Here is a 17620-nt window from a genome sequence, read left to right as displayed (position 1 = left end):
TCTGATCAGCTGTGCATGCTCGGAAATCTCCCATGTAATTGTGCATGGTAGTGCAGGGGTTAATGGCACTATTGCACTGCCCATTGCCACCTAGTATATAGCAGTGTGGGGAATGATAGTACATGCTGCTATTTGGGCAGTAGTCGGGCTCTTCATTGTTTTCTTTCCTCTTCCTTTTGTCAGTGCTGTTCTCTGGATCCTGGAATATTTACTTGTGCAGTGGCAGTAATGCTTTTTCTCAGGGACTTTGCTTTGTTATCCTTTCTGTTGACATAATAGATTGTTAATGTTTGGCAAAAGCTCCTACAGGTATGATACATGGCAAGCTGTCACTGCTCCTTTGTCTCTGAGTATCAGTATATGAAGCAGTATCAGTCCAATAAGTGTCATATTGAACAGATCCCTCCAATCTTCCATGTGTCATTATTTACAAGGTTCCATTTATTGGATGTGAACATTGAAACACATTCTGCTGGGATCTGCTACCATTTGGGTGAAAACCCCCCCACTATATATATATATATATATATATATATATATATAATCTTTTTAGAACTAATGCATGATGGTGCCAGTCAAGTTATGGAAGCCTTTTAAATTCCAAAGGTGTCCAAATGTAAAATAAGTGCCTTGGCTTCTGTGTTCCCGGCATAGTTGGGGTTTTGGTTCATGGACCCCCATCATTGGTGTCTTTTCCTAAGAGTGCAAAATCCTTTTTAACAATGGCAAGTTCTGTATTTCAGTATAACTATATCCTCATCTTTTTTCTTGTTCTGCATTTGCTTATTTAGCAGAGTTAATGGTAACTGCATCACTTTTGTACTTGGAGCTTTGGTTAAAGTCGCTGCATGGGGTTTGTTCTGGTACAGTAATGTTTTTGTCTTGGTTGTGGTGTGTTTTTTTTCATGTACATCTCGTGAGCTTGGATTTGTGAAGCTGGTTGTCATGGGTGATGCGTGTTTACTGGAACGCTCCTGTATTTCATATGTATTACTACTTATTCTGTAAAGAGATTGCATTGACTAGCTGCTATTAACCACTGAGGTAGAGCTTAAAGGGGTTCTCTGGGCATCTTCCCCCCCCCCCCCCTTTTTTTTTTTTTTTTAAATTCTGTTTTCTATAGATTTGTCTCCCCTTTTTGTTTCTGGTTACTTTAGTAGCTTTTTTTTTTTTTATTATTATTTATTGACTCACTGGGTATTCTTATTGGTCAATGTAATTTACTTGTATTTTAAGTTCCTTTGCTAGAAGCCAAGTGACTATCTAGAGAAATATGGCTAACTAAGCACTAGACCTCTGCCTTGTATTTTAACATCGAGCACATTACAATATCTGATCCTGAGGACAGCCGGTGGTGGGGAAATGTTTCCTTAGGGTCTGTCCATATTGATGATTGCATGTAAACAAACTGATCCTAGCCCTCCCTTCTCCCCAAGTATTTTCAGTAAATTCCTTTTTAAATGGAGGCAGACCTTTTTTATTTGCTGCAACAACTTAGAACAGACGATTTATTGGATTAATTTAGTCAATAGAATAACTAAAATGCAGAAAAAATAATCAAATACGTTGGTATTGGGCTTTCTTTGGTTAATGGGAACATTAGGCTAGGGTCACACGTTGTGGCAGAATTCTGCGAGGTGACCTTAGGGACCTTGAGATGGTGGTATCTTTTTTGCCAACGCTCTGGCCTAGGAATTCTGTCATCTCAAGGCTGCTAACATCACTGTCCATATATGGACAGTGATATCAGGGGTTCCTCCTGGAGAGTAATCCCCGGCTAGAGCGTTGCCAAAAAAGCCCCAGTCATCACTGTCCATATAAGTGATGTCCATGGGTTTTCCCAAGACAGGAGTCCCTGGCAAGAGCGCTTGCGATGCTTTGGTTGGAGACTCAATAGCTAAAGCCCTTTACCTCACTGTCCATATATGGACCATGATGTCAGGGGCTTCCCTAGGCTCAGCACTTAAATCAGCGCTGTGCCCAGCGAGTCCCTTTGTGAGGGCCAAGATCAGTTTTTAACGGCCATCACAGGTATAGCATTCTGAAAAACTACTGTTAAAAACAAATCCATTGACTTCTATGGGGGCCGTCGGAGTGAAAACTGCTTTTTTTTTTTTTACGGACAGTGTTCACGGGCCATTAAATAAACGGCTGTGTGAATACACCCATAGAACTTCATTGTTTTGAGAGGTCATGTGACAGATGTTAAAAAATAAAGTCAGTCTCGCAGCCATTTTTAACTGACGTGCGAATATAGCCTTATGTTATCTGTTTCCAACAGCTGAGATCTGTGTATATGAAGTCTAAATCCTAGAAAAAAGTGTGGCAAACAGTAATATTTAAAATCCACTATCCATTATGAATTCCCATTAAGTCAACATTGGTTAGATGTGATTGATCCTTTTGGGATTTGTCAATATCAGGTTTAAAGCGCCATTCTAGTCACCTGGATTTGGACAAAAACTAAAAAAAATGCACTCGTCTGCAAATTTAACTGACTCTGAACGGGGGAGTCTAAATCCCCAAAAAAGGAGCATTGCATCATCTATGAAGAACAATGGCCAATATTCCTAGTTATTGAGTAGTTTATTGGAGAGCTGTCAATGTTCGACTATTAGTAAAGGGAATCTGTCACCACCTTTTATGCTGCCACCCTCTCAGCGCAGTATAAGTTAGGCTGTATTCACATGAGCGTGTGCGTTTTGCGTGCGCAAAAAACGCGTTTTGCGCGTGCAAAAGGTCCATAACGGCTCCGTGTGTCAGCAGCATATGATGCGTGGCTGTGTGATTTTCGCGCAGCCGCCATCATTGACACTCTGTTTGTAAACCGAAAAGCACGTGGTGCTTTTCTGTTTTCATTCATAGTTTTGACTACTGTAGCGCACATCACGCATGAAACACGGAAGTGTGTCTGTGCGCGGTTTTCACGCACCCATTGACTTCAATGGGTGCGTGATGCGCGAAAAACGGGCAAACATAGGACATGTCGTGATTTTTAAGCTGCGTAAAAATCACGGACAGTCTGAACGCCCCCATTGACTAACATAGGTCCGTGCGAGGCGCGTGAAAATCACGTGCGTTGCACGGACGTATTATATGTTCGTCTGAATAAGCCCTTAGTGACAGAGTGCCTATCCGCGTCGTTCCACTCGGGCACGTCTGCGTCACTGGAGGACGGTGCGGGAACGGAGGCAAGTCAGTAAGTAATGTTTTTTTTTTCCCTGAGGAGGTGTGTGTGTGTGTGTGTGTGTGTGTGTGTGTGTCTCTTTACTTCATAGTGTTTGACACAATTGTATGCAGGGGCACATTTTATCTTAGTCTATTGGTGTGGAAATGTTGGAAAAGTGAGGAGCTGAAGAAATCTGAGTGGCAAACTCTGCAGAAATGGGTTGCCGGTAGAAGTTGTCATGGAGGTCTGAAGTGGATGGAGAAGAAAAAAAGAATGATTTGAATCTAAGAAGTCACCTGTGAGTCATTAAATGTAAATGTTTATTGTCCCTCTGACTGGTCAGTACTGTTGTCACTGTATGATCGGAAGTCAGATGATTCTTTTTTGTAAAACAGCAACTCCCAGCATATCCTTACCATTGTTCAGGCCATACTGGGAGCTGTAGTTTTACACTGTACAAACTTGTATGGCAGGGCTTAAACTGAATTTACAAATGATCTCTGTACTGAGCTGCATTTGTGCTGGTATTACATATATGTACTGAGCTTGGTTCTGGTAATTTATTTATATAATGAGTGGAAATTTTGGGCTGAAAATCCTTAGCTTAAGGCTGGATTTACAGGAGCATGTGCGTTTTGCGCGCGCAAAAAATCGCTGCATTTTGCACACGCAAAAGGTACTTAACAGCTCCGTGTCTCAGCTGCGTATGATGCGTGGCTGCGTGATTTTCGCGCAGCCGCCATCATTATGACACTGTATGTTTGTAAACAGAAAAGCATGAGGTGCTTTTCTGTTTTCATTCATAGTTTTTACTGCTGTTGCACGAATCACGCGCGTCACTCGGAAGTGCTTCCGTGTGCTGCATGTGAATTTCACAAACCCATTGACTTCAATGGGTGCGTGATGCGCGAACAACGCACAAATATAGGACATGTCGTGAGTTTTACGCAGCGGACGCGCTGCATGAAACTTAGACCGTCTGCACGGCCCCATAGACTAACATAGGTCCGTGCGAGGCGCGTGAAAATCACGTGCGTTGCACTGACCTATTATACGTTCGTCTGAATAAGCCCTAAGACTGTTGCAGGCAAGTGGATGAAATTTAACAAATCTCATCCGCATGCTGCTGAATGTTTTCTGCACGGAAATCTGGTGAATACATGCAGTTTTACTGCCGCTTTTGACACACTGCAAAAGGGCCCACTGAGACTCTATCGCCCAAGGGCCACGTGAACCTGGAGCTGGCCCTGCTAAGTATATAAGGCATATACATTACTATTTATGGTAGCTTGTATTGGTGCACACTTAATGCTGTTGTCCAGGATAAGAAAAAAGGATCTTCTTGTCCATGGACAAGCTGTGGTACTTTATTAGGGACTATGTTATTTCAGACCGCATACAACACTGGGCTCCACATTTACAGGGGTAAATCCAATCAGACACTTCTCTATAAAGTGAGAGGTATGAGAACCATTCATTGTGAGAATCTTATCTGGAAGAGCTGAAAGAGTGAGGAAGGTGACACAGACCTGTAGGCATTTTGTGACCAGGATATCGGCTCCAAAAGAGCAAACATGTCTGACAGGAAAAAGCATCCTCATTTTATTTTTTTAGATTTAGTTTATCTGTAAATGTCATGTAATTCACCTACATGCGCTTATGTGTATGATTTCTTGTGCTGTTTTGCTGTAAGGAAATTTATAGTACATTAGACTTTATTATAGATATACACTAGACTATTGAAGGGCTAATAATGCTGCATTTTTATGGGCGCATTTCCATATCCGGTCTATAGGGACCTTGGAGAAGAGTTTAATACTGCTACAGCCGGATCCTTATCTAGTGTTTCAGATCTGGTGCACATCTGTGACAACATTCAATAAAATCCACCTCCTGGTACTTTGTGCAAAAGGAAACAGCTGTGGTAAGGAGAAAGGGGAGCTGTGTATAGTGATTAAGTAATGATGCTTTACCCACTGTATCATGTTCTACATATGCGTTCCCGGTAAGTGGACATTAAGCCATAAGAGCAGAAACAATGCAGCAGTGTATGGTGAAGATGGAACTAATGGCTGCTTTTTAACGCTTAATTTGTTTTTCTTAAAGTCGTGGGAAGGTATTTCTATCTCCCTTTTTTTTTTTTTTTTTTTTTTTTTTTTTTTAAACAGATTGTCTCACATACTGGTACCAAACCATTTTCTCTGTGATTCCCCTACAATATCTTGAAGATGATTTTGATAGGATTCCAGTCATAAGCATGTATTATTAGACGATCATTAAAGTTTACGTGCAGCTATTTGTGAGGAGTTTTGTTTTTCTTAACACTATGGGTACATCTGAAGATGGCATTGGTGGGGTCAGGGCACTGAGATGATGGTTAGGCAGTATTCTTTCGAACACTGTGCCCTGTTTGGTCTGAGCCCTGAGATTTACTTTTTAACAAGCTATGCTGTTGTGCTCTCCGCTCACCTCGATGGAGCTCTCCCGCACATTACCATATTTTTTTAAAGTTCAAATCTACAGGCTATGCACCAAAGTGAAGCCAAGCCTGCCGGGGGGGTCTCTGTTTCTTTTAACATGTCAGAAGATTGAAGTATGCCTAAAGGTATAAACACACTTAAATAACTGAACTGGAACTTAGTCATAAGGCACTTTTGCATAGGCCAATTATCGGGCAACGAGCATTAAATGAACGCTAGTTCCCGATCATTGATTGTATAGTTTATGCAGCCGAAAATATTATTGTTGCAAATGTGCTGCTGACATGATGGTAATGAATGGGGTCGAGCGATCGTAGTAACTATTGCTTGTTCCCATACATAGCGCCTTGTATAAGTAGCAAACCAGCCCAGCTGTCTCGTTGATCGGCGCTCGTTGTTATGGCCAAAATTGGCCAGTGTAAAAGGACCCTTAGGCTAAACACATTAATATGTAGGTTCCAACTAGGCATAACAAGTAGCTGAGTTCAAATGATTTCTGTGGGGGTGAGGTTGACCTCAGAACTTCAGCTTTCAAATCCTGTGGAGTGACTGAAGTTCCCATCAACAACCCCCCCCCCCCCCCCTCCTCCCCCTGTTAAGCTCTCCCCTACAAGTATTTACTTGTTTAGTGGTCTGGTACATTTTTATTTTTCATTTTTATTCCCTTGCTCGTCAAGAGTTTAATGAGTGGCATGACCGCTACTTGTAGATGAAGAGTTCTGTGGAGGAGGTCCTAAAGCAGGAGCAAAGAGAGGCCACCATGCTCCGAAGCAGGACAGGAGGCAGAGCAGATCTTGTCAGTTAATGACACAATAAAGGGTGCAAATTATGTCACAAGGTAAAGATGAAGCTGCTGATCTGTAAAGCTCCTTAAGAATATCAGAATTGTTAGGGTAGATCAAGTCCGCATTAGCACGCTCACAAGGCTCTTCCAGTCTGGCCACATGAGTTGTGGTCAAGTTTAAATCCTCTTAAACCTCTGCAAACTCCACTTTGCAAATGTCCTTTTATTTCAGAGGCCAGAGACTTGATGTCTGATTTAGAAAAATAGGGTAAGCTACGTATGTTCCAGATTACGCTGTCCTGTCAGAGCCCTGGCATGTGTTCCATGAGATCTGTGGATTACAAATGCATTGAGGTTAAGGGTGGAGTGGAAGACTCCTCCCAGGAGTAATGCAAATATAGGGTAGTCCAACCTCCTTCCTCCGTGGAATGTAAACTGTATTGCATCTTTTATAATTATTATTATTACTACAAAATGTTCTTGTCATGGGCAACAATATCTGAATATGTATAATATTCACTAAAAAATGATGTATTTTATAAGATTACGTGTGTAAAAGACGCTAAATCAGTGTTGTAGTTAGGCCTGCATACTGTTTTTAGATTCTGACCTTGGCTGTTTATGCCTATTGTCCGTATAGCTCCTTAAAGCGACCTTCCGGTCCTGGGACAACATTTTAAATATGATGGTGTATCTAGAGTAGTATTACCTGGCACCCTACGGTTGCCCCCCTCTGCCGTGGATCTTCTATTTTAGGGTACCCTGTCTCAAAATGGCTGCAGTGCTTCTTAAACCTACGATCCTGAGACACTCCCACTGCTCTGACCGGCCAGAGCTTCTCATGTGAAGCTCTGTCAAATCCGTGAACAGAGGGAGTGCCTTAGACTTAGTCTGAGAAGTGCTGTTGCCGTTTTGAGACAACACTGAGACCCTAATGCGGTGGATCCACGGCAGAGGGGGGGGCAACCGGAGGGCACCAGGTAATATGACTTCATATACCCCATCACATTTATCATTTTGTCCTGAGACCGGAGGGTCTCCTTAAGGAGTCCCCTTTTAAAGTCTTTATTGCACAGCCATATGTAAGGAAGCCAGCAGAGTATAGTAGTAAAACCTTCTTCCTTGTGCTAGGATCCAGTTTCAGCAAAAAAGAAATGAGCAAAGGGACATGGGCCTCAAATGTGGCAAATTAGAAAAGAGAGGTAGTTATGTCTTAGGCTGGGTTCACACTGAGTTTTTTGACGCGGAAACCGCGCCGCAAAACTCGTCAAATACGGCCTGAAATGCCTTCCTTTGATTTCAATGGGAGGCGCCTTTTTCCCGCAAGCGGTAAAACCGTCTCGCGAGAGAAAGAAGGGCCATGCCCTATCTTCGGGTGTTTACGCCTCTGACCTCCCATTGACATCAATGGGAGGCAGGGAAAGTGTATTTCGCAGAGTTTTATGCCCGCAGCACTCAATGGCCGCGGGTGAAAAACGCTGCGAAAATCTGCGTGCAGGGAGAGGAAAATCTGCCTCAAACTTCAAAAAACTGTGTGAACCCAGCCTTAGAGTTAGGGCTTATTCAGACGAACGTGATATACGTCCGTGCAACGCGCGTGATTTTCACGCGTCTCGCACGGACCTATATTAGTCTATGGGGCCGTGCAGACAGTCCGTGATTTTTGCGCAGCGTGAGTCTGCTGCATAAAACTCACGACATGTCCGTTCTTTGTGCGTATTTCGCGCATCACGCACCCATTGAAGTCAATGGGTGCGTGAAAATCACGCATGGCACACGGAAGCACTACCGTGGGACGTGCGTGATTCACGCAACCGCAGTGAAAAGTATGAATGAAAACAGAAAAGCACCACGTGCTTTTCTGTTTACAAACAGTGTCATAATGATGGCGGCTGCGCGACAATCACTCAGCCGCGCACCATATGCTGCTGACACACGGAGCTGTTAAGTGCCTTATGCCCACGCAAAACACCGCGTTTTTTGCGTGCGCAAAATGCACACGCTCGTGTGAATCCGGCCTTGAGGAGCAGATAGGACAAACTTTCTTATAAATTCATCAACTTGGAGCTTATGATCTCAAGAGAATGTGTAGGCTTATTACAGAGGTGTGTGGAACAAAGTAAACTGTAACCTAGTTGAATCTGTCTTCCTTTTGAATTTCAGTTTAAGTTAACCTGGGATGATGTTCTTAACCCTTGAATAATGTGGCCTAGTTTGGGCCTTAACCCCTTCCCTCTTTGGCCGCTTTTGACCTTCCTGACAGAGCCTCATTTTTCAAATCTGACATGTTTCACTTTATATGGTAATAACTCCGGAATGCTTTTACCTATCCAAGTGATTCTGAGACTGTTTTCTCGTGACACATTGTACTTTATGTTACTGGCAAAATTTGCCCGATACATTCAGTATTTAATTGTGAAAAACACCAAAATTTAGCGAAAAATTGCAAAAATTTGCATTTTTCTCAATTTAAATGTATCTGCTTGTAAGACAGGCAGTTATACCACACAAAAATGTTGCTAACTAACATCCCCCATATGTCTACTTTAGATTGGCATCGTTTTTTGAACATCATTTTATTTTTCTAGGACGTTACAAGGCTTAGAACTTTAGCAGCAATTTCTCACATTTTCAAGAAAATTTCAAAATGCTATTTTTACAGGGGCCAGTTCAGTTGTGAAGTGGGTTTGAGGTCCTTAGATATTAGAAACCCCCAATAAGTCACCCCATTTTAAAAAATGCACCCCTCAAAGTATTCAAAACAGCATTTAGAAGGTTTCTTAACCCTTTAGACATTGCGCAGGAATTAAGGCAAAGTAGAGGTGAAATTTACAAAGTTCATTATTTTTTTCCAGAAATTCATTTTGAATCCATTTTTTTTGTACCACAGAATGTTTTACCCAAGAAATGCAACTCAATATTTATTGCCCAGGTTCTGCAGTTTTAGGAAATATCCCACATGTGGCTCTAGTGTGCTACTGGACTGAAGCACCGGCCTCAGAAGCAAAGGAGCACCTGGTGGATTTTGGGTCTCCTTTTTATTAGAATATATTTTAGGCACCATGTCAGCTTTGAACAGGTCTTGTGGAACTAAAACAGTGGAAACCCCCCAAAAGTGACCCCATTTGGGAAACTACACCCCTCGAGGAATTTATCTAGGGGTGTAGCAAGCATTTTGACCGGCCAGTTTTTTTGCAAAAATTTTTGGAACTAGGCCATGAAAATGAAAATCTAAATTTTTTCAAACAAAATGTAGGTTTAGCTAATTTTTTTTAATTTCCAAAAGAACTAAAGTAGAAAAAGCACCACAACATTTGTAGAGCAATTTCTCCCGAGTAAAACAATACCCCACATGTCGTAATAAATGGTTGTTTGGACACACGGCAGGGTTTAGAATGGAAAGAGCGCCATTTGGCTCTTGGAGCTCAAATTTAGCAGGAATGGTTTGCGGAGGCCATGTCACATTTGCAAAGCCCCCTATGGGACAAAACAGTGGAAACCCCCAACAAGTGACACCATTTTGGAAACTATACCCCTCGAGGAATTTATCTAGGGGTATAGTGAGCATTTTGACCCCACAGGTTTTTTGCAGAAATTTTTGGAAGTAGGCTGTGAAAATGAAAATCTACATTTTTTCAAATAAAATGTAGGTTTAGCTAATTTTTTTTTCATTTCCACAAGGACTAAAGGAGAAAAAGCACCATAAAATTTGTAAAGAAATTTCTCCCGAGTAAAACAATACCCCACATGTAGTAATAAACGGCTGTTTGGAGACACGGCGAGGCTGAGAAGGGAAAGAGCGCCATTTGGCTTTTGGCACTCAAATTTAGCAGGAATGGTTTGCGGAGGCCATGTCACATTTACAAAGCCCCCTATGGGACAAAACAGTGGAAACCCCCAACAAGTGACCCCATTTTGGAAACTACACCCCATGAGGAAATTATCTAGGAGTACAGTGAGCAGTTTGACCCCACAGGTGTTTTACAGAACTTATTGGAAGTAGGCCGTAAAAATGAAAATCTACATTTTTTGAAATAAAATGTAGGTTTAGGTTTTTTTTTTCATTTCCACAAGGACTGAAGGAGAAAAAGCACCGTAAAATTAGTAAAGCAACTTCTCCCGAGTAAAACAATACCCCACATGTGGTCATAAACGGCTGTTTGGACACACGGTAGGGCTCAGAATGGAACTAGCACCATTTGGATTTTGGATAGTGTCTGGGCGCCATGTTACATTTGCTGAGCCCCTGTAGTACTAGTACAGTGGAAACACCCCAAAATTGACTCCATTTGGGAAACTGCACCCCCTGAGGAATCATCTAGGGGTATAGTGAAAATTTTGATCCCAAAGGTTTTTTGCTGAATTATTTAGAATTAAGCCATGAAAATTAAAAAATTTTTTTTTCCAACAAGATGTCATTTTAGATCAACATTTTTCATTTTTACAAGGAATAGAGAAGAAAAAGCACCCCAACATTTGTAAAGTAATTTCTCCTGAGTACGGTAACACCCCATATGTGGTTATAATCAGCTGTTTACATATATGGGAGCATTCAGAAGAAAAGGAGTGGTATTTGACTTTTGGAGCGTAGATTTTGCTGGAATGGTTTGCGGACAGCATGTTGCATTTGCAAAACCCCTGATGTACCAAACAAAAGTGACCCCGTTTTAGAAACTACACCCCTAAAGGCATTTATCAAGGGGTGTAGTGAGAATTTAGACTCCACAGGTGTTTTTCAGAAATGAATACGCAGTGGATGGTGCAAAGTGAAAATTGCAATTTTTCCACTGATCTGCCCATTCACCGCACAATATGTTGTGCCCCTGGTGAATCTTACCCCATAAATTGTTAAGCGGGTTCTCCCGGGTATGGTAATGCCTTACTTGTGGCCATAAATTGCTGTTTGGGCACGCTGTAGGGCTAAGAAGGAATAGACCGCCATTTTGAGCATGGATTTTGCTTGGTAGTTTTGTTTGAGTTTTGCTGGTATTTCAGTTTATAATGTGGGGCAATACGTAATCTGTGCGGAGTACATCGGGATAATAGGAGTGTATAATAATGGGGTAAATAATATAATTATCCATAGGTGTGTGTTACGCTGTGAAGCGACCCGTTATGCGCAGGCCGGCGTCACACTGATAAACTGTTTTCTTTCTTATCCCCTTGTGTAACGCTCTGCACCTTTTGGGGACTTTTTCTCCTTCGTAGTTTGGGAAATATTGCTGGGAAAGTTTTGCGCTGGTATAATACGGGCGCCCTCGCTTCCAGTGGATGTGCTATGTCCCTTCCCTTTCCTAGTTCCTAAATACTAGGGCCCTGAAACTGAAGGAATGTTCCCCTCCGGCCTGCACATTGAGATGTTTTTTCATCACCGCATTACTAGTGCCGTAACTTTTTTGTTTTTCAGTTGATTGAGCGGTGTGCGGGCTTGTTTTTTGCGAGACGGGCTGTAGATTTTATTGGTACCATTTTGGAACACATACGACTTTTTGATCACTTTTTATTTCATTTTTTGGTAAAGGAAATTACCAAAAACAAGCAATTCTGGAATAGTTTTTTATTGTTTTTTTTATCGGCATCCACAGTGCGCCATAAATTACATGTTAGCTTTATTCTGCGGGTCGATACGATTACGGCGATACAAAATTTATATAGTTTTTTTTTATGTATTGCAGCTTTTGCACAATAAAATCACTTTTTTTATAAAATCATTTGTTTTCTGTCTCGCCATATTCTAAGACACATAACGTTATTATTTTTGCGTGCACAAAGCGGTGTCGGGGATTATTTTTTGCGGGACGGATTGTCGTTTTTATTAGTACTATTTTGGAGTAAATGTGACTTTTTGATCACTTTTTCTAGCATTTTTTGGAAGGAGATGTGACCTAAAAACAAAGATTCTGGCGTTGTTTTTCATGTGTTTTTTTACGGCGTTCACCGTGCGGGATAAATGACATAATAGTTTTGTAGTTTGGGTCGTTACGGACGCGGCGATACCAATTATGTATAGTTTTTTTAATTTTTACGGTTTTTCCCATAATAAAAGACTTACTATGGGAAAAAAGTCAGTTTAGCTTTATTTTTATTTGAAATGTGTGTGTTTTTATTGTTTTACCACATTTTTATTAACTTTTTTTTTACTTTTCTGACTTGTCCCACTAGGGGACATGAGGGCCTGATGCCCCGATCGCTACTCTAATACACTGCACTACATACGTAGTGCAGTGTATTAGCGCTGTCAGTTATTCACTGACAGCAAGCCTATGAGGACACGCCGAAGGCGGGTCCTCATCGGCTCCCGTACAAGGCAGACTCGGACGCCATTTTCTGGCGTCCGATTGCCACAGCAACCCAGCGATTGCATCACTGGGTTGCCGATCGGGTGAAAACCTATCAGATGCTGCGCTCTATTGAGCGCAGCATCTGAGGGGTTAATCTGCCGGATCGGAGAGTAGCTCCGGTCCTGGCAGTTACAGGTGGGTGCCAGCTGTATAATACAGCTGTCACCCTGCGGTGATGGTGCCGGCTCTGCCCCTGAGCCCGCACCATCACTGCGCCGTACATGTACGGCGCTTTGCGGGAAGCACCTCCCGACAGCGCCGTACATGTACGGCGCATGTCGGGAAGGGGTTAAGGTGCAGAGCCCATTTTTTTAAATCTGACATGTCACTTTATGTGGTAATAACTTTGGAATGCTTATACCTATCCGAGCAATTCTGAGTGACACATTGGACTTTGTTAGTTGTAAGATTTGATCGATTATATTCCGTGTTTATTTGTGAAAAAATTGCAAAATTTGGATAATTTGCTTCTTTTCTTTTTTTTTTTTTTAAATATATTTGCTTGTAAGACAGATAGTAATATCACACAAAATAGTTACTAGTTCACATTTCCCATATGTCGGCATCATTCTTTGAACATTCTTTTATTCTAGGACGTTACAAGGCTTAGAACATAAGCAGCAATTTCTCATATTTTGAAGAAAATTTAAAAAGCTTTTATTTTTTAGGTACCAGTTTAGTTCTGAAGTGGCTTTGATGGACCTATATATTAGAAAGTCCCCATAAAACACCCCATTTTAAAAACTAGACCCCTCAAAGTATTCATAAAAGCAATTAGAACGTTTCTTAACCCTTCAGGTGTTTCACGTGAATTTAAAGCAAAGTAGAGGGGAAATTTACAAAAAGAAACGCAACTCAATATTGTGCAGATTCTGCAGTTTTTAGATATACCCTACATGTGACCCTAGTGCGCTACTGGACTGAAGCACCGGCCTCAGAATCAAAGAAGCACCTAGAGGATTTTGGGACCTCCTTTTTATTAGACTATTTTTTAGGTACCATGTCAGGTTTGAAGAGGTCTTGTAGTGTCAAAACATTGGAAACCCCCAAAACTGACCCCATTTGGCAAACTACACCCCTCAAGGAATTTATCGAGGGGTATAGTGAGCATTTAGACCCCACAGGCTTTTTGATGCATTTTGTGAAATTAGGCTGTGAAGTTGAAAATCACTCATTTGTAATTTTTACAAGGAATAAAGGAAAAAAAGCACCCCAACATTTGAAAAGCAACTACGGCAATACCCCATATGTGGTCCTAAGCTGTTGGTTGGACAAATGAGCTGAGAAAGGCAGGAGTGTTATTTGGCATGTAGGTTTTGCTGGATTGGTTTCTGGGGGTTATGTCGCATTTGCAAAGCTTCTGAGGCACCAGTACAGGGGAAACCCCTTAAAAGTGCAATCCAGACCGCCTTGATGAATTCATTGTTTTTCATGGGGTGCATGTGACTTTTTTTTGATCAGTTTTTATTCAATTACTTTTTTTTTTTATGACTAAAAAACAACAATTCTACTATTGTTTGTTCCTTTTTATAAATATATATATATATATATATATATATATATAACCATTTATTTATTTTTTCGAAGAGCCATAATTTTTTATTTTCCATTAAGAAAGCCGTGTGAGAAATGACGTTTTTTGTATGACGAACTGTAGTTTCAATCATTACAATTTTTGTGTACATTTTGATCACTTTTTTTTTTTATTTTTTTAATTATATATATATATATATATATATATATATAATCAAAATGTACACAAATTGTCCGCTCGAACTACAGTTCGTCACGCAAAATACAAGTCCTCACATTGCTTTCTTCATGGAAAAAAAAAAAAAATATATATATATATATATATATATATATATATATATATATATATATATATTATCTAAATATTTTACTATATTATTTTTTTTTTTTTAGGAGGTGAATTAACCAAAAAAATTGTGATTCTGGTATGGTGTATTTTCCCTTACGGCGTTCACCGCGCGGGATAAATAACTAAATACTTTTGTTGGTCAGGCCGTTGCGGATGCGGCGATACAAGTTATGTATAGTTTTTGTTTTTTTTTTAATAATAAAGGACTGATAAGGGAAAAGGGGGGATTTTTACTTTACTATTACTTGAAACCTTTTATTTTTTGAAAGTTTTTTTTTTTTTTTTTTGTCCCACAAGGAGACTTGACGGTATGAAGTCCTGATCGCTATTCTAATGCACTGCACTACATTCAGTAGTGCAATGTATTAGAGCTGTCAGATACTCACTGACAGCAAGCATAGTGGGTCCTGCCTTCGTCAGAACTCGCTAGACTTCTGTAGATGGCATAGCCGGATGCCGTTGTTGGGCCTCCAGTTACCATAGCGTAGCGGAACGTAAATGGGGTTTTAAACGCTCGGAAGCCGTGAGCGCTATTAAAATGCGGCTTCTAAGGGGTTAATCGGCAGGGACCACCGCAATCGGACCCTGAGGAAGGAGTTGTGACAACTGCTGTACGTGACAGCAGTTGTCACCACTCATAAATGTGACCTGGGGGTGGTGGAATGGCAGTTATTCCTAGGACATACTATTACTTTCAACAAACTTCTGACATGTTCTAGTGACGTGTCAGAAGTTTTGAACGGTGAGGGTCCGAGCACAGAGACTCCCACTGATCGCTAAAAGGATGCTGCAGAAGCACTCGAGTGAGCGCTGAGCCGCTTGTTTTTTGATCGGGCTTTCCGATAAAAGACAATGAGAAACTAAGCTGCTCAGTCGCTTAGTTTTAGCGATCGGTGGGGGTCTTGGTGCTCGGACCCCACACCGCTCAAAATATCTGACATGTCAAATGTTCTGTAGTTCATTGGATTAAGAGTGTTCGGTTTGAGTTACACACAATCCCTGTTGTGTCTAGAGACTAGATCTTTCCTTTCTTCCAAGGAGCCATAATGGTTAATGTCAGAAGACGCATAAGACCCTCTTAAATATAAAATGTATCGTTTTTATGAAGGGATCAATATTGTATATTTTTACACTCGGTGGTGGAGTGCTGCACATTATTTTAAAACTTGTGGACTAATGCTTAGTTAAGGACAGCGATGAGAGAAACGTTCTGGAATTTGGGAGCAAGTGAAACCATTCCAGGAGTCAACTTAACTACATTTTTGATCAACTATAGTTGAATATCTAATGGAAGCCTCTAAGTTACATGGAATCTAAAGGTATGTTCACATGGCTTATTTTCAGTCGTTTTTGGGGCCGTAAACGTCACCTGAAAAAACGGAGTCTGAACGCCTTCAAACCTCTGACTGTTGATTTCAATTGGAAAAACAGCGTTTGTTTTTTTTTTACGTGGCAGTTTGAAAAAATACATGAAAAACGCTTGATTCTTAAAAAAAAACCTTGACAACAGCTCCGTATTTTACAGCCGTTTTTTGGTTAGCGTGTGAACATACCCTTATGATGCAGTTGTAGGGCGAAGTCTAGTCTCTGCGCTTCTGAGTAAACTGCTGTGTTGCATGCATATTTTGCAGCAGATTTGCCCGAACTTTACTCATTGCGTTGCTTTTTTTTCTACTATTCGTGGATGGGGTTTTGAAAATTAGGTATTGCAACGCTGAAAAATCTGTGCCAAATCTGCCACATCTGAACGTGTCCTAAATGGCCGTGTGCCAGAGCCTGGACAGTGACCTAGAGTCCTTAGGGTCCTTGTGCCTCTATATGGCACCGTGTTCCGAAGATATTCTCCCCTAGGAACATGCCACAATTTTTTCCTGTCTGATTTATATAAAACACATTTTTGTAGGTCTCCATATAAAACCCTATGGAGGAGCAGTATGGCCCAATAGACTTCTATGGGTGCAGAACTAGCATGCTATTGAACATCCATCCATGAGTAATAAGTTTGTTCTGTATAGTCGTACATCAGCTGTCCCTCTGGCGTGATGTAATATTTTGGCACTTTGTGTCAGGAACAGAGCAGTGAATTAATTTCAATTTCCAACTATGTATTTATTGGATACCTTACACTGGGCTCGGTGTCTTGTGGTTTGTATGCGTCACATGGCGTGCTCCTTAAGCCAAATAAAATTCTGCAATTAGTAGTAGACTTTGCCAAGTCTTGATAAAGCAGCTTCAGAATTTTTCTGTTCGGAGCATGATGCCAGGGCATATAATTAGAAGAGAATAATTGTAAGGCTCACTGGTGTTGTCTTTCATTGTATGGGAGCAGAGCACAATTACTGCACTATAATTTATCATCCCGGGAGTAAGTTGCTTGTGTATAATTTCTTTCAAGTAAGGCTGGAAAACTGACGAGCACTTTGTTGGAAGGGAAACAAATGAGGTAACTGGGAAAGCAGCTATTATGTCAATTATCTTTTATAGAAAAGAACTTCTACTTTTGTCCCAATAAAGCTGCAAAGTCTTTTACAGGACTCGATGCCGTCAAATGGTTAAATACATTACACTTGATGTTCTGTTCATATACACAATGATCAAATCTGTCCTGAACTCTCTTAGAATAATTGTTGACCTTATGATAGTAAGGATTATTGGTATTGGAAATATACGAAGAAGCGTGCTTGTGGTTTACACATTAAAACCATGCTATGGAGTCAGGGCTGCAGGAAAGTATGTAAAGGCCCTTTTACATGGACCAATGATCTGGCAAACGAGCGTTCCTTTGAATTCTAGTTCCCAATTATTTTCCTGTGTAATCAGAGCAACGATCAGCCGATGAACAAGCAAACGCTCGTTCATCGCCTGATCTGCATAAAAGAGCAGAATTAAAAATAGTTGTCGGCAGCACATCTCCCTGTGTAAACGGAGATGTGCTGCCGACATGATGAAAAAGTATGGGGACGA

The 17620-nt window shown here is 41.0% G+C and overlaps 1 protein-coding gene across 3 annotated transcripts in view; it reads left to right on the top strand.

Annotated features, from left to right (window-relative positions):
- FAM110B (family with sequence similarity 110 member B) overlaps positions 1-17620 on the top strand; it is a 323890-nt gene that overhangs the window by 170461 nt on the left and 135809 nt on the right. The gene's annotated exons all lie outside the window — the stretch shown is intronic.

The sequence above is a fragment of the Rhinoderma darwinii genome, chromosome 5 (genome assembly GCF_050947455.1).
Source record: "Rhinoderma darwinii isolate aRhiDar2 chromosome 5, aRhiDar2.hap1, whole genome shotgun sequence".
In the NCBI taxonomy this organism is placed as follows: Eukaryota; Metazoa; Chordata; class Amphibia; order Anura; family Rhinodermatidae; genus Rhinoderma; species Rhinoderma darwinii.
Note: the sequence above shows the minus strand (reverse complement) of the source record. Positions and strands in the feature narration are given on the sequence as shown.